General features: G+C 44.4%; 1 protein-coding gene across 1 annotated transcript in view; it reads right to left on the bottom strand.

Moving 5' to 3' along the window:
- The window catches only part of LOC105095413 (PRKC apoptosis WT1 regulator protein-like), a 50,214-nt gene that overhangs the window by 12,027 nt on the left and 19,385 nt on the right, over nt 1-18,802 (bottom strand). Inside the window, 3 exon segments of the mRNA XM_064491891.1 lie at nt 12,459-12,587; nt 17,013-17,148; nt 17,618-17,881. The gene's annotated coding sequence lies outside the window, so the exon portion shown is untranslated.

The following is an 18,802-nucleotide window of genomic DNA, read 5'->3' as shown; positions in this document are numbered from 1 at the left end:
GAGTTAAGCATGACTTGATTAGGTCAATTAGCAACAACCATCACTGGAGGGTGAGTAATAAAGAAGTTAACTGACAGCAGTGCTTCTGCCTACATGAGGCCTAAAATAAACCTACACTGCGTTCTACAAGGAAAATGAGGAGATGAGATCCCCAATGAGAAAAAAAACAAGAAATCAAAAAAGTAAAGGCTTTTTCATTAATAACCCCGGGAAGGAGTAGAGTGTGGTGGTGACAAGCACAGACGCTGGGGACAAACATGAGGGTCTGAACTCTCACAGCACCACAAAGTAGCTGTGCCCCTGAGAAGTCAGTGAGCTTTTCTGCATCTCAGTCTCCTCATCCATAGACCGGGGACAACAGCAGCACCCCGTCTCCGAGAACGGTCCTAAGAATTCAGTTATTTTATATAGAAAGTTTATATAAAATACCTCAGGTCTTAGATATGACCCCAAAAGCACAAAGAACAAAGAAAACAGAGATAAACTGGAGTTCATCAAAATTTAAAACTTTGCTTCAAAGGACACCATCCAGAAAGTGAAAAAACAATACACAGGAGAAAATTTTTTCAAATCATTTATCTCATAAGGAATTTGTACCTCCAAGATTAAAAAAAAAAAAACTCCTACAACTCAAAAATAAAAACACAACTCAATTAAAAAATGAGTAAAGGATCTGAAAAAATGTTTTTCAAATAAAATATACAAATGGCCAATAAGCACAAGGAAAAGATGCATGGTGTCATTAGCTGTAAGGGAAACCAAATCAAAACCACAAGGAGAAACTGCTTCACACTCACTACAATAGGTTATAATACAAAAAAACAGTAACAAGCACTAATGAGGACACAAAGGAAGCGGAGCTCGCAGCCCTTGCTGGTGAGGATGTAACACAGCATGGCCACTTTGCAAAACAACCTGGTGGGTCCTCAGAGAGCTGAACATTTGGTTTCTGAATGACCCAGCAATTCTGCTTCCTGGGCACACATGTAAGAGAACTGAAAACATATGTCCACATAAAAACTCCTACAGGAATGTTCACGGCGCCATTAGTCATCATAGCCAAAAAGCAGAAACAACCCAAATGTCTATCACCTGATGAATGGGTAAACAGAGGGGCCCAGCCATACAGTGGAATATTATTCAGCAATAGCAAAGCATGGAGTACTGACCCCAACGTGTACTGTCCACAACGTGGACAAACCTTGAAAACGTTACTCAGTGTGAAAGCAGTCACAACAGACGGTTCCATTCACATGAAATGACTTGATTTACATGAAATGTCCAGCACAAGCAAATCCACAGAGAGAGAAGAGTGGCTGCCGGGGGCTGGGGGAGGATGGGGAAGATGGGAATGACTGCTTATGGGTACGGGGCTTCCTGTTGGGGGGATGAAAATGTGCTAAGATTGATGGGGATGCACAATTCTGGGCATAGAGTAAAAACCACTGTACATTTTAATGGGTTAACTGCATTAAAACTGTTAAGAACAAAAGCACCTCAGGCCAGTACCTTCCCATAGTAAATGCTAATTGCTAACTTTTATTACAGGAAGAAGAAACTGCCCTCAGCATGAAAGCAGCAGATCAGCAAATGTGAGTTAACTGAAACTGGACAAGGGCATTTCACTTGAAACAGTTGCTGAGTGTACACAAAATATTCAGAAACGACAAGGAAAACTAGTTGGACATCACGAAGAAGCATTCTGCTTCAAATGCAGATCAAGGATTGGGCAAGCCCAGCTGCTAGAAGTGACCAGAGAAGAAACCTGGTTCTTAAAACAAGCACCGGAGCCAACAAGGAGACAGTGGTGAGGAAAGCAGGTGGCAGAAAATCTGGAACAGTTTGCTACAAATAATTTCTCCACTGAAAATTCAAAAATAAAATGAAAGTGATGCGATGCTGTGTTGACCTCACGTGAACGGGCTTTCTCCGGTGCTCGACAGTTCTGTAACCCCAAATGAGAGACTCAGGACAATCAGCATGGCTCCTGGGTGTCCCCAGGTGACTGCCCACCAACCAGCACACTGACCACCATCACATCTGCCAGGGTTGAACTGCAGAGAAGAGACCAACTTCTGAAAGGCACAGGAAATGTTGACAAGAAAAGGCTGCAGTCAGTCCCGGGACAGAGGCCCTGTGAGCAGAGGCCAGAAGGCTGCAGGTGAACTGGAGTGGCCCTGGGGCAGAAAGGGACCACAGGGGAGCAGATCTCAATTCTCTCCTCGCTCTCCCTCAGGTAGGAGAGATCAAGCCTGCATCCTTCTCAGCTGGAACCATTATGGAGGACACCCTGGGATGACAAAGCCTGGCTCTGGGTCCTTTCCTGCCAGCTTCAACCCCTCCAGCAGGGTCTAGACACCTCCCTGAATAACTATCCCACAGAACCACCCACACTCTTAACTCCTGGTTCTTGAAACTTAATTTTAGCTCTGCACAACCTAACGTAGGAACGTTACAGAAATAAAAGATATTATATTCTTTCTATATCTCACCACAGGACTGATTTTTCTGATTGCTCTAAGCTGCTTCTACTTGGTAAAGCACCTAATTCTCCTGCAGGTGGATTCAGTACTTTCCATTGGGCATAACTAGCCAGTCTGGGCTCTCTGACTTCTATTGGTCAAATACCGATATACCTAATTGATTTCGTTGTTCATCAATTTCAGCCGGGAGGAGAGGGAGTGTCACTCTGTTCCTCAGCCCACCCTCAACTCTTTTCTCATCAGCAACTCAGGCCTCCTGAAAACAAAACAAAGCATTTGTTTCCCCTTCCTCTACACTTTCCACAAACCCAACAGGAAATGTCAACCTACAGAAAGAATTCAACACAAATGTTAAAACAAAAATCTACAAACCTGAAGCAACTCTGTCTCAGAATCATGATACACAATGACATGAAAGTGTGTCAGGCACAAAGCATGCGTGAGCCTGACCACCTGATTTCTATTCTTCAAAGGAAGGAAGGTTTTTGTATTTTATTATCACTCTGTCATTGTTTCTGATTAAACCAAAAAGTAACAGCTCATTATGAGATAATTAAGCACTGCAAAAAGAGATTTTTGCTGTATTAATTACAGAAGGCATTCAGAGGGCATAAGAAAACCCACCTCTCTTAAAAAAGCAAAATTTCTTCCCCCATTAAGAACACATATACAAAATGCAACAGAGAATTCAAATTCACATGGAGAGGAGCAAAAGCCATGGAATCAGAGCAAAATCATTACTATGAGTCAACTCAAAATTCACTGGACAAGCATGCTCAATGCATTCAAGAATTTTAAAGTCACACTGCAAACCATTCACTTAATGATCTGCAGGCTAGAGGAAGAAGTTCCCTCTTTAACAGACAACATAAATCAATAGGGTGCCCCACCAAACAAGGACCAAACAACAATCAGGTTTTTAACAGTTCTGATAAATCAGCATGTTCTAAAGATCAAAATCCAGAAATTTTAAACATTCATTCACACCACAACGAAACAAGCACTTAAAAAATAACCCAAAGAAACTAAGCACATAGGTCATGTACCTGGATCAATGAGAACTTCTTGTACCGCTGGAAGAAAGAACAGGCCAGTCTTTTACTTGAAAAATAAAACTACTTTTAAAGATAACTGCTAAAACACATTTCATCATTCACGTTGCCTTGAAAAATCTGAGGCACTTGTATCTGATCAGAAAAGCAATTCTGAGTAAATAGTAGGTTACAATTCAGCGCCAGTTTGCTTTAGAAGGGAAGAGAAAAGAAAAGCTACTGTTTCTCACATCCTGCACAGTGTGAAGTGCCTCCCGGCCTCTTTCCCCTCCCACTTTCTAAGTTCATGCTCCCCAACCCTTCTGAAACAAGTATGACCACCTCTTATTCCCACCAATACACTAAATGACAAAAGAACATCAATTTATTCATGTAAATATACGCCTACACCTTGAACTGGAGGAGAAAGGTACCAGGAGGCTACATGGAACTTATTTCCACCTTCCTGAAATCACACACACACGTTCACAGACACAGACACACAGACACACTGAATTACTGGGCAATTTACAAGCTAACGACTTCCAACATTTGGAAGATAACTTTGTAGTTAGTTTAAAATATGAAACAGTCAACTTCATTATTATCAAGGAGCTTTTAAAAGCCTTGATCATCTGCTGAACCATCCAAAATCAAGAGACCCAATTAGCCTTCTCTGTAGAATGTAATTTCCCATGATGGCCAAACAGACCCTAAGAAGTACTGGACCCAAGACTCGTGTTTATCACTAGCTATGATCATTTTTAAACACATTAACAGATTCAGAAAGGTTATGTCCCAACAACATTTATTCTTACTGAAATAGCATATGTGTTCAATTGTCTATAAAGAGACTAAGTCCCATGATGGTGCTTGAGAGCTATTTTGTGTATTGCAATGTCTATTTTTAAGTGCAGACAAGGAGAGGGGTATATAGCTCAGTGGCAGAACAGCTGCTTAGCATGCACAAGGTCCTGGCTTCAATCCCCAGTACCTCCAAAAAAATAAATAAAAATAAGTGCTTATAAAAAATAATTATAAAAAATAAATGCAGACTAAAAACCACTGCAATCTAGGAGCCAAGATTATAATAAAAAACAATTGTTTTCTATCAAATACTGACTACATGCCAAACACAGTGACAACCACAAATCACACCTGACACCATCACGTGTGATTCTCAGCAACCCTACTAAGTAGACACGGATGAGAAGCCTGGCACTGCGGATGAGGAGACAGAGCTCGGAGGAGCTGGGGACGCTGACTGTCCTGCTCCCCGTGACACCCACGTCAGCCCAGGACGAGCGCTGACAGAGCTGCGCTGACAGAGCTGCACTGAGGGGACACCCAGCTGCATGGAACCTTTGGGACTGAGGATTCCCAGAAAACACTCAAAACTTCAGTGAAAAACTGCCTAAAATATATTACACTGTGCCATATCCTTTAAACAGGGAACATGACTGAGACCTTTTTGATGCCTGTGTCCTTTCTGCCATCGTCAACTATTTGCCCTCTCAGTGCGACCAGTGAGGAAGTGGACCCCATATGAAGTGCACTCAGATGGCAGAGTTTTTAAAGCTGTTTGATGAAGTTTGTGAGACTCTGTCTATGCCTCACACAGGCGGTCATCCATCACTTCTCACCGGTGTGGATGTACCACCTGAAATAACCCCTTTCTGCCTTTTAAACTCCCTTCATCTAATCCAGTCTTTTCAACAGCGAAGAAGCAGCTCAACCACAAAGTGGACAGCTTTTCACCAAACGGACTCGAAGAGCCCATCAGTCTACCTGGAAGCCCTTTTCTTCTATTAAACCCACTTCTAGGTACTTCATTTTCTGACAGGTGGACTTGGCCTCTGACTGGCCTACTCAGAGAGCTCCCCAGCCTCACATCTGGGGGTGGGAGAGGACGCTGATTTTGCGAGAAATCAGTGAGGAAGGGGTACATCCTCCAGCCAGGTCTGCACGGGCAGAAGTGCCACAACGTGCTCAGAAATTATACCATCAGCACCCCTGGGCTCCCATGGACTGGTTTCACATTAACCAAACTCATGAGAGACTGATGCAAGAAAAGCAGAAGTTTAACTTATTAATGTAACTGGAGACGTGAAACTACGAACCAGACTGAAATATCAGAGTTCAACCATCAGTACATGTTCTCCTCAACGCCCAGTCACGGGCAGGCGGTCACATGGCAAGCGTGGACAGAAGCAGAGCAGGAAGGGTTTCTAGATTAACTCAATGGGCTAAATTTCTGTTATACGAACAGATCTGCTGCCCAGAAGACATTTAACGCCAATCACGGTGCACTCTCCATGGACAGTGGCCGAGACACGACTGTGAGCACCTGTGTAACGCTCCTTCCCCTGTCCTTTCTGGGCTAACTGATGCACAGAGGTACAGAGATCCAGGCATGCAGATACCTCTAAACACCCAAAGCCCATTTCTGGGAACCTGGAAACCAGACAGCCAGGGTTTAAATCCCAGTTCTGCCACTTACTAGCTCTGTGACCTTGGCCAACTTACTTAACCTCTCTGTGCCTCAATTCCTACATCTGTAAAACTGGGATAACAATCAAACCTTCCTTACTCACTTGTTCTGAAGAGTGAAGGATTCGTTTCTATAAAATGCTCAGAAAAGAATGTAGCATATTTTTGGTCAACAAATGTTAACTTAATATGAAAGTGATTTACAAGTCTCCCTTCTAATCATCTTGTGTTTCCTGGCTAGTCTAAGTCCCAAAGGAAATCCTTATTTCTCCTTTTATAAACTCTTGGGGAGCACCCTTCTGTTCCATCCCACCACCTGTTTAAACTGCGGGAGGGGATGCCTCCTCCCCACTCCTCTGGGCCACGGAGAGTGCTTCTCCCTTCACACCCCTGACCCCTGGCCCACGGCTAGCCCTCCTCACACTAACAGAGTGAGGTGTGAGTCCGGGAGACAAGCAGGGCATGTGAAACCCTTCCTTTCCCTCCAGTGTTGGCCACCCTCAGGAAGCAGCCGGGATGCTCAGCTCCATGGCAGGACAGCCCTGTGCATGATGGGGCAGATCCTCTCAAAGGAAGGCTCGCTGTGGCCCAGAGCTACCTGGGACTGGGTGAGTCTCTATTTCTGGGACACAGTATCATGACACCCACTCTCCCACATCCCTGAATTTCATGGAGAACGTGGCTCCATCAGTAATAAAGGAGACATTTATCACCTGCCTGCTCTTCTGTGTCATCTCTCAGTTGGCTGCTGGAGAAAACATGTATGTAAGTATTGGATCCCCTTAAGCCCCAACATATATGAACTAACAAAACATTCTGTGGCTTAATGTTGGTTCAGGGCGACTGTGTAACAGTCCTGACTCTGCTAATGTTAAATTATGGGTATAGGAACTATGGAACCTCCTCAAATATCTTTCATCATAAAACCAGCTTTTCTTATTTTCCTGTTTCTTAGCAATTGCCAAAGATTATAAAATGATGGCTTCACACAAAACAGGAGCTAAAGTTTATGAGCCCTCTTGAGATACCCACTGTGCTAAACACTTTACATAATTTCTAATTCTAATTCTACAAAGCAGGTATGAGTGTCCCCATCCCACAGATGAGGGAAAAACTCAGAACGAACTGACTCAGAGTCACATGGCTCAGTGGCAGCGCGTGCACACAAACCCAAGTCAAAAAACTGCACCCCTTCCTATATGTACCAAATCACCTCCCACCAATTAACACACAGCGGCGGGGTCAATAGTCAGGGAGCTCAGTACACTTTTCAGCTTTAAGGCGCTCCAGAGGCTGCATCTAGCCGTTTTATAAAATTCTGCCTCACTGGTTTCTAACACTGGAAGAAAAGTCCAATTTTGCCATTGTTTGCACAGCAAGTCTGAAATGTTCACAGCGAGATGACAGAATAAAAAACTAAGATATAAGCAGAATAATTTTTCCCGGTAGACAGACATAATGGACATTGTGCTGTCCTGAAGCATTAAACAAAGGAATCAAAATATAACAACGTCGTCTAAGCCTTCTTTTACAAACAGGAAAATTAAGACTATAAGAAGGTGCAACAGCACCACCTATGGCTAAAAAGGCTTTCCAGGTTGCCGGGAAACATGCAACACAAAGACTGCCTGTAGAATCCCGCTCTTGGGCTTATGTCCAGAAGGAACCCTACTTCAGGATGACACCTGCACCCCAATATTCATAGCAGCATTATTTACAATAACCAAGACATGGGAACAGCCTAAATGTCCATCAACAGGTGACTGGATAAAGAAGTGGTGTATTTATACAATGGAATACTACTCAGCCATAAAAACCGACAACATAATGCCATTTGCAGCAACATGGATGCTCCTGGAGAATGTCATTCTAAGTGGAGTCAGCCAAAAAGAGAAAGAAAAATACCATGAGATCACTCATATGTGAAATTTAAAAAAGAAAAGGACAAATGAACATAAATACAAACAGAAACACATAGACATAGAATACAAACCTGTGGTTGCCGTGGGGACAGAGGGTGGAAAGGGACAGATGGGGAGTTTGAAATTTGTAGATACTGACAGGTATATATGGAATAGATAAACAAGATTATACTGTATAGCACAGGGAAATAGATACAAGATCTTCTGGTAGCTCACGGTGAAAAAGAATGCAACAATGAATCTATGTATGTTCATGTATAACTAAAAAATTTTGCTCTACACTGGAAGTTCACACAACATTGTAAAGTAACTGTAATTCAGTAAAGTTTAAAAAAAAAAAAAAGAAGAATCAGATAACTAAAAGCTTATCTAGCACATACTAAATTCTGCTTCGGGGAAGAGAGTGGTATTCGGTATTTAATTTCAAATTATTAATACTCCTGAATATAAACAAAAGACAAAGGCTCCTGGAAACTCATCTTAGAAGAGGAAAGAATCCAGTCCAGCCTCTTCACTTTACAGGAGGGGAGACTGAGACCCGGGATCTGTCCTGGCAATCAGCAGCAAAGCTCTCCTAGTCCTCATGTCTTGCACTCTGTCAAAAACCAACAGATCTGTACTAGGCCTATATTCATAGAAGTCACTTCTGCATTTTTCCAACAGTAGGTAATCTAAGTGTCTTGCAAAATACTTCCCAAAGAGTCAGGAAATCATACAATTTTGTTGAAATGCAAAAACATTTATTTACATATTAGAACAGCATGAGCTTTATTCTATTTAAAAAGTGACATGTCAAATCAATGTTTTGATATTTTTAAACATATTAAGAATGCAGAAAAAAATCAAAATTTTCTTCAATCACAAAAGAGATAAGCTTATTCCCTGAAAAGAATCAATGTTGATTTTTCTAAACTTAATGGTTCTGGTCAGATTCCTATGAATTTAAAGGTTCTAGTGTATAGTTACATGGCAAAACACACATTGTAAAAATACACATTCTGTGTCAATAATCTTCAAGGTCGTCTGCTTAAGGCAATTTAACTAGTCCCTATCTTACTAGAATGACACTGATTTCATCAAAACTTCATACTGCACTTAAAAAAAACTGAATCCTTGTTACTTTAAGTCATATTCATATATATACATATTGAATATGCATCAGAAACAAGCCACCCTCTTTCATATTCAGAATTGATCCTTCGAAACTGTCATTGTGACAGCACATTTTTATTGAGCACCTCTTGGGTGCTTTCTATACAAGGCGTCTAACTCTCACAGTCAGACAGGGTAAACGGCATTACTCAGATTTCACAAATGAGAAAATGTACTTAAGCCATGAAGAACAACTTACATATCATCATCATTAAAGAAGAGTAAAGATTTTACTTTCAATATTCACAGACAACCTTTTCTTCCATACTAAGACTACATAAAATCAATTCAGTCTTTGTAAACTTTTCTCTCAGTAAGTACCACTAGAGAAAAACAAGCAATGAGTCATTAGCAGTGGCTGGACTTTCAAAGCCCACTTCTGTTTTGCATTATAAACATTTTTAGTATTTTGTTTTTAGTGCTCACAGAACACTAGAATAAAAAATACTAATTTTTTAAGTCATTAGCTGAGAAAAAAACATTTGTGAAAATATACAATTTTAATTTATGCCACTCTGTCTCACATTCTCACTGGTGTCTCCTCTGAAGGCCTCATCAGGCTGAGATCACTAAAATCGGTCATTTATGGGCTCACAGGAGTTCGGGAAACCACCCAACACGGGGCTGATCAGAGGAGCCATTGAGAATGCATCCCGTGCAGCCTGGGCTCCAGCCCTGAGCCTGCCACTGCCAGCTGCGTGTGATTTGGGACAAGCTGCCCCATCTCTCAATCCCTCAGCTGCCAAAAAGGAGACACTGACACCTACCCTCGAACCCCTGCTATGAAGTAAAACATAAGGAAAGCATTTTAGCCTTTGGTAGGTGCCCACTCACTCAGAGCAAACTTGGTCATTATGATGATGAGGATGGCTGTTAATAAAGTAAGCTAGACCAAAAAGTACAAATCACCATAAAGGAGAAACATTTTAAGTCAATGAGCATTTCCTTTGCATGGATTGCAGAATGTTCTATTGATTGTTTTAATAAACCAAGTTTTGTCGATTAATTATAGACTTCCAGGTTCATGGACAAGTCTCCAGAAAAAGAATAAGAGGCCTCTAACCTCTGAATACTAAGAAAGTAAAGTTAAAAAAGATTAGGGGGGAGATTACACCTCAGTTGGGAGAGCACGTGCTTAGCATGCATGAGGCCCTCAGTTCAGTCCCCAGTACCTCCATTTAAAAACTTTTTTCTGAAGAAATGGAGAATTAAAGCACAAAGATGGAGGACTACAGAATTCTTTTGCAGACTCAACTCAGATTTAAGTTGGGGAAAAAAACATCCTTTTCTCAAAGGAAATCTTGAGAACTATGTAAACCGGATCTGAGATGTCTAGTCTTTTAACATTATTCATGAGTTCATATTACCAAGTCTTAAAACTACCTGCTAACCCACAGTGGTGATAGTGATCCTAACAGCTGCCAACATGGATCAAGCTCTGGCTGGGACTGCTCTGTTCTGACACCTCTGCCCCTGAGGCCTCACCAGGCTGAGATCACTCAATTCGGTCATTCATGAGCATCTTGTGTAAGTCCTCCATTTGTGCTTCCCACTCCCCCCTCACCAGCCCCTCTGAGGGAAGCACTGTTACCACCTTCCCCACCCGCAGATAAGGCCACTGAGGCACAGAGACTAAACCTGCTTCAGGTCACATCGGCATTAAAGGACGTCTGTAATTCTGCTGTTTTGCTATTGACAAAGGAATCTGAGATATCAATTCAAGAGAGACTGTTAAATAATCAAGTCTGTCAGGTCTTCACCTCAAAGAGCAGATACTATAAATTCCTGATGTAGGATGAGGCTGCCGCCACAAACTGACTCAGCTTGAAATTAATATCCAAGATGAAGCAGCGGATACACGTAAATATTCACGATTGTCAACTCTGCTCACGGGTCTGGGCCCTTCACTGCCTAAACGGGGGTGAAATCCCCACCCATGTCAGGGAGGGAAGCGCGGCTCTTCCAGGTCGCACCCAGGCTTCACGGGCTGTTCCCCCCCCAGACTGTCCTCAACGATTAAAAAGCCCTCAAGATTTTTACACCCTGCAAAACTAAAACACATTTCTGCAGATGGAGCACTTTCTCAGGCGTAGACCGTTTTTGCCTACACTCAGCAAGGGGGAAAAAAGAAACACGACTCTGCAAAGTCTCTGAGCCTCACCACTCACAGGAGTAGAACGACCTCAGCACATGATGACTCTTCACATTGTAGAATGAGAAGAAAATAAAGCCGCCCCCAACAACAGGCACTCCCAGAGAGAGCAGAGGACCGCAGGACTTGGAAAGCTGGAGCCTCCTCCAAGGACAGCAGGGACGACAACAAGGGATAAACACGGAGGGTGTGAACACTGACAGGAGGGACCTCAGGTCAGAATCAAGCCCAGGGAAGGGGGAGCAGAGACATTCTAGACCTGATCTCCTCTATCACTTCTCAGCCTGCTTTACTTCCCTCTCCAGTAGCCAAGACCCCACTGAAACCACTAGAACGGTCTGAGGAAGAATGATGAACTGTCTTCAAGAACCATCAGATTCATCTAAGCTGATCTACAAAGAGTGCACCCCAGGTTCAGACCGTGCGGCTGCACTGATGGTTTATAAAAGTGGTCTCTGCACAACTTGTTGATGGTGGGGGATGGTATAAGTCAGGGAAAAGGAAATTTAAGGCATTTCCTCATCTAATACACATCTACTACCATAGGCTTTCTCTTTGGAGGGAAAAATCTATTTAAAAAAAAACAAAAAAACCTCATGTATCAAACAACACCTGGCAGCTCTGTGTCCTGCCTGGATCTCCGCATTCTGTTATTACCTTTGCGACCTGTGCAATATGACAGCTACGTCCTGAAACATTTAAGGCAAGTTCATTCATTAGGGGCCCAAAGGGTCAAAGTCATTCAGCGATCACTTGTGGGTCAGCTCCTCCAAAGAAGATTCTTTACTCTCTGCAGCTGGTAACGAACATAACTAAATCTAACTTCACTCAGTAAGAGAACTTCGTTAACCAGAAAAAAAAAAAAGAAACAGCCCCCAGGCCCTGAATTAGCTGTTAAAACTGACATCTGGGATTAACTTCACCAAATACACAGGAATTATGAAAAGGACCCAGAACGTCAAGGTCGGTCTACCATGAAATGCTATGCACCTGTCCCAGAAATGAACCAATCATTGTAATCCATTAATATCATTCAATAAGACTCAATAAAATCAATGCATATCAGTAAAATCAGAAGAAAATGTCTCGTGTAGGATTCTTGACCCAACGGATTTTATACTTTATTTAAACATTAGTCAAACTTAACTCAGGGGGGACAGTAATAAATTGCTCCTGCTCGCTGAAGGACTGCCAACAAGCCCACAACAGAGGCACGGGCAGAGCTTACCTGGGCGATGTCTGTTGGCTAACTCGGCAGGAAGTGAGCTGCCCTGGAACCTCCAAGCCCCAGCTTGGCCACCAGTCCCAGCAGTATAGTGACAGATGACAGAGGCCGAACGCAACCTCTCAGGGGCAGCTGGACGTTAAAATGAAAGTACAATGAACAAAGTTAGGGGCCATCCTCAGCTCAGACTGCGGGGACTAAGAACGATCTAGACAGTCTGATTACATGGAAATGCCAATTTTCCCTTCAAACAAAGATCAAACCCACAGATCTCTGGTTTTGTTACAAGCAGGAACATGCCACCTTTTCTGCTCTGCACGCCTGTGTCAAGGCTGGGAACACCGAAGAATCTCACAATGCTCAGGGTTCCACTGAGGAACTGAGCGCACACATAAAACAGGCCATCCAGTCCTTTATTTAACCAAGAGTCCAGTGCGCGCTGTGCAGCAGGCTCTGGGCCAGGTGCTGACACTGCAGAGGGATGAGGGATGGAGCAGGAAGGGCCTGGAATGACACTTTTAAAGTAATACCACCTGAAGCAGTACCAGAATACCTTTCCACCTCCTTCACCCTAAATGCATCTGCCCCACCTGGAATAAATATCTAACTGGCCTGCTTCCTTCTCAAAGGCGGCCACAGTTAGTGGCTGCAATCTTTTGCTCTCCTCTCACTGGCAGTTCCACCTGGCTAACCTTACGCAGCCACACGCCTGACAAGCTGTGCTAGTCTTCATCTGTATTCATTAGCTCCATGGGCCTCCAACTTTTTGGTCTTAGAACTCTCTGACACTCAAAAATCACTGAGGATCTCAAAGAGTGCTTTTGTGTGTGTGTGCAGGTTACACCTACAGATACTTACCATATTCAAAAATAAAACTAGGGGAGAGGGATATGGCTCAGGGATAGAGCACATGCTTAGCATGCAAGAGGTCCTTGGTTCAATCCCCAGTACCTCCATTAAATAAATAAATAAATAAGCTTTATTACCTCCTCGTCAAAAAATAATTTTTTAAAAAAATTCAAAATTAAAAAACACACCTTGCAACTGACCAACTGTAAACTTGACTATACTTCAATTAAAAAAAAAAACTTCCCTTACAAGAACATATCTGGATTAAAGAAGTTTGCAAATGCAAAATGCCTACAGTACCACCTGCATAAAAAGGGGGGGCTGTACACATTTACTATCCCTCTTTTATGAGTTGTGTTTCCTTTAGGGGGTTTTATAACCTCTCAGAGCTAATTTTCTCAGATAAAAAAAGAAAACATTACCTGATTCCCAGTACTGCTGAAGAATTAGATAACCCTACGAAAGCATCTGACCCACAGAGGTTACTCAATAAATGTTTGTTGAATGAATGAATAAACAAGCAAACTGAATGCTGCTCCCTGCCACAGACCATCATAATGGTACTGCCTGGAAATCCCAAGCCCACGTTCCACCCTTGACTCTGCACTAACCATGTTGGTGACCTGGGCAGGCCTGTGTGCTTCTCTAAGCCCCAGTTTAATCATGAACAGAAATGAGGGTAATAACACAAACCTCAAAAGGTTAGTGAGTTAATAATGAATTGTAGCACAACTTTGCAAGATGGTATCATTAAAGAAAATCGAGCAAAGAGTCCATAGGCTCTCTCCCTATTACCACTTACAACTGCATGGGAATCTACACTGTACCTCAAAATAAAAAGTCTAATTTTTTAAAGAGGCTGTTGAGATTAAATGAGCTCACTGTCTCAAATAAGGAACACACAGTGCAAATAGGACAACATCCAGCCCATGAGACACACTCAGTAAACATTCCCACTGAACCCACTGGTCCCTCCAACTTCAGAGCACGAGGATGGGTCCTCGTGGCCAGAGGCCACTGCACCTGAAGCTAACAAAGTTAATGGTCCCCACTTCCAAGAGCCCCTGCCATGGCCCTAGGTCTAATTTTGTATTTATAATTTTGTTTTCTTTTTCTTAAATAGGAACCCCCAACTGCATAGCCTTCAGGTTACCAAAACCTGATCACGGAAATCATGACAGCAGCCCTCCCCAGTTAAACAAAATTAAAAGCTGTTTCCACAAGACCTGTGTGTACTTCTAATGGGGAACTTCATCCTGGACTGAGAGGAGGAGGACTGGGGAGGAGGGGGCAATCTAGGACATGCAGACCCAGGGCCACCTGTCCTATGATGGACTTTAGACTCAATCCACACCCTCCAGGAACTTCAAATACACATAGAGTGCTATGGACAAGATTTTTTAAAAAAAAAAAAATCCCTGACTCCCTAACAGGTCATGTTTCTACTGAGACACAAATGGCTTATGTGCATATTGTTTCACAAAAACACTAAAATAATGTCACCCCAACTTGACACATGAAGAAACTGAGGAAAACAGGTTTATCACATTGTGCAACATTAGAGAGAGGCCATGTAAGAGGCTGTAATTAAACCCAAGCCCCTACTTCAATGCTCACACTAGAAAGTGTGACATACTGCTCCCCTCCTGCCCCCTCCCTGCAATAAATCTCTGAAGAGTCTTTTCTGGGCCACCTGGAAAGAACCAAAATCACATCAACTTTCCACAAAGAGCTATGTCACCCCTTGGAGGACGTATCAAAATCTGTAGGGTTGGGATGGGAGGAGAGATTTGGGTTTTCTGTTTCTCAAAAGGAGACATGGGTTTAAAAGAAACTGAAAAGCACTTATCTAGTCTAAGCCCTCATTGTGCAGAGAAGGAAATGGAGGCTCAGAAGAGATGAGGAAAGTGGAGGCTCAGAAGAGATGAGGAAAGAGCCTTACTAACAAATACTGCCTAAGCGCAGCACCAAGCCAACCCTGGGCACTGCTGGGGGAGGATCTGGGAGGCCCAGGAGAATGAGTGTTAGAAAAAAGAAGAAACAGACAAGGCCCTGTCTCTACATCACCATACCATGCAGTTCCACCAAATTACCCAGTATGGGTGCAGCCAACATTAAGGTGGGCTACGTAAGTTACAGAAACCCACTAGTCTGAACCATAGTGGAAATTCCAACCTTTATTATGGTTTTTCCCAGTTCAAGCATGAGCTCAGCGGGCGCTCCGTGCCAGGCACTACATGAGGCCCGGAGTTCTCCCAAATACAGATCTCTATTACCACGTGTGCAAACCACATGAAGGCCCACCAGGAGAAAAACGCCCACAGATAAGATGGAGTTACTGAAACTGAAAGCAGCCAACCAGCATATATTACTAGCAAAGATGGTGCTTGTAGAAATAGACTCATGGACATAGAAAGCAAACTGTGGTTAGCAGGCAGGAAAGGGGGCAGGGACAGATTAGGAGTTTGAGATTAACACATACACATTAATATATATAAAATAAATAAACGACAAGGACCTGCTGTGTAGCACAGGGAACTATATTCAATTTCTTATAATGAGTTGTAATAAAAACAACCTGAAATATATATATATACATAAGCATATATGTAACTGAGTCGCTGCTGTAGACCTGAAATTAACATTGTAAACTGACTACACTTCAATCAAAAAAAAAAATTTTAAAAGTAAGTAAAAGCAACGCCATAAAAAAAAATTAAGAACATTGTAATCCCATTAGCTGTAGGTGGCAGAGAACTCTGGTTACAAGCACCAAGTCCACTGGATCACTCCAGCACTGGCTGTCACTCTGACCATCAAGGAGTCACATAGCTTCACTGAGGTTAGTTTTTTCTCTTTTGTGAAAGGCTACAGTTGCAACTAACCATGTATATAATCTCATCATTCACAGACCCAACAATTACTGAGGACCTCCCATCGGCCAGACTAGAGAGATGAAGATAGGGTCCCAGATATATTCATGGGTAGAAAGAGTTAATGTCATAAAAACATTAATTCTCCCCATTCTGATATAGATTCAATCCAATTCTGATTAGAATTCCTACCAGATTTTTCATGGAATGTAACAAATTAATTTATGGTCAGGAACAGCCAAGAAACTTCTTTAGAACCACCACTGGGGAGGAGTGGATAGGTCATTCATTTCCACTGTTCTTTCTGAAGCGATGAAAACATTCTGGAATAATAATGGTTGCACCACTGTGAATATACTAAAAGCCACTGAATTGTACCATTTGAATGGCTGGACTTCATGGTGTGTGAACAATATCACAATAAAGCTGTTACATGAAAAAAAATAGTCCTTGACAACTGTTTTTCTCTCTATACTACTAGTCAGCCCCACAATTTAAGAAAAAGAAAAAAACCAAAACCAAACAAAAATTTACCAGGAGATCTTGAGGACTGCAATATCCCTGGGTCTCCAAAATGCCCCTGGTGGTGCTGTTCCTGTTAACACACACTAGCTGGGCTAGACTAGTCAGGGACTGTAACTGTCTTTTTAAAAACGACGGTCACAGGTTACACCCTGGGACGGGGGACTATGGAGGATGTCACAGCCTCCCGCCTTCAGCTCATTTATAACTGAACCAAGCCCTGCTTTCAACACTGTAATCCCTCTCACTATAAAAACACGTGACATCAACAAGCACCCGCATCCTAACACCTGAAAGTGTTCAAAGGTACTACCTGGGGCAGAAACACTGAGGGAGGAGACCAATGCACGCTCTTTTCCTAAGGCTCCGCCAGGAGAAGCTGGGCTTTACAGCCGGAGGCTCTCAGCCCAGGGAGCAGCACCCACACCGCTGAGCTGGACCTCAAGGAGCTGGAAAGGGAGAGGAGGGCAGCCCCGGGGTCGCGGGGCAGGGAAAGCGGCGCGGGGCGCGGGCTGCAGCCCCACTCGGAGGCAAGTCCCAGCCCCCGCCCCCACCCCGCCCGGGTCCACAGACCCCACCGGCCCCGGACACAGCCGACCCGGGGGCGGGGACGGGTCGGCGGCCGAGGAGAGGAAGCTCGGGAGGAGAGGACTCGCGGGCGGGAGAGGGGATGGGGACGCCGGCCGCGGACTGAGGGAAGCCCGGCTGGGGCGAGAGGCGGCAGCTGCGCGCCGGGACGGGAACGGGGGTGGCCGGGTCCCCGGCAGGCGAGCGCCCAGCCCTGGACAGGTGTGGCCTGGGCGCCGGGGCAGGCGGCGAGGGCAGAGGGGGCTGGCGCGAGCCCCTCAGCTGGAAGCGCGCTGACGCGCGCCCTCGCGGGCTGTGATACGCGGACCCCCTTCCCCGGAGTTCCCCTACCTTACAATTCCACAGCCGGAGGCCCCGGCCCGGGGCAGGAGCGGCGGACCGCGCAGCCTCTGTGGCCGATCCCGGCTCGGAGCTGGCGCTTCGGACCCGCGGTCCAGCACGCACTGGCCGTGCGCATGCGCAGACGGGCCAGCGAGCCGCTCTGGGCTCTACGAGAGACGCTGGGGAAGCGAGGGAGGGAGAAGTGGGAGCGGGAGAAGAGAGGGAAAGTGGAGGGAGAGAGGTGGACAGAAGTAGGAGGTAGTAGGGAGGGATCTTGGAGGGAGAGTAGGTGAGACAGAGGAAAAAAGCTTTACCTTCAGGGGCACCCCAAAGGAGGCGCCAGTCCTGCCTCTGCGTCCCTCTCTAACCTCTCAAGGCCCGCAGCTCAAATTTCACCTCCCTGGTCAAGCCCCCCAGCCTAGGCCCCTGCAGAACCCCTACGGGGATCACACCTGCTATCCCCCTGGACAGCTGAGTTTCCTGTCACTCTGAGAACCTAGCATCCGCAGGCGTTGTCGCTCAAAACCACCTTGGGTACAGTATAAATTCCCCTCTTACAGGATGGGAAACTGAGGCAGGGACGATCTCTGCCTTAGCTGCACTGTCTCAGGTGCTGGGTGGGCGGGAGAGGAAGTACAATATCAGAGCCCTAGACAGAGCAGACTGCCTGAGTGTTAGTGCATAGTCCCCATCCCTCCTGGGTAAACCACTCCCTGCGCTAGGGGGCCCTTCAAGGTCCCACAGTAGGTCCCTGGGTTGGGAGAGCTGTCCTCAATTCCAGCACCCAGCTTGCTAGGCAGATAGGAGTGTTATGGAGTCCAAACTCATTCTGCTCACCATAGGACAGGCCAATAAATCCAGAGACCAGGTGTTGAGGCACGGAATAGCGAATTTCTGCAGACCTAGATGGCAAACTAATGTCCTTGAGAAGCATCTTCCCCAAGTCAGATTTCAGGCTCCTTTTATACTAAAAAGGGTCAGGGGGTACGCTTAGTTGTTGCAAACTTCTTGGTGTAGGATGGTGTAGGAGTTCTTTGTTGTTAGAATCTTTTGTTCTTGCAGCTCTCCACCTGGGACAGATTCCTGTAAATCTCCAAGGAAACAAATGTTATCTTCCATTCTGCAGCTTGTTATCTTTGTATGAATGGAACAGTGTTAATATCCTTAAAGCTCAGAGCCTTGAGAAAAGGCTCC

This window comes from Camelus dromedarius, chromosome 12 (assembly GCF_036321535.1).
Source record: "Camelus dromedarius isolate mCamDro1 chromosome 12, mCamDro1.pat, whole genome shotgun sequence".
In the NCBI taxonomy this organism is placed as follows: Eukaryota; Metazoa; Chordata; class Mammalia; order Artiodactyla; family Camelidae; genus Camelus; species Camelus dromedarius.
The sequence above is the reverse complement of the archived record's forward strand: the minus strand, read 5'-3'. Positions and strand labels throughout refer to the sequence as shown.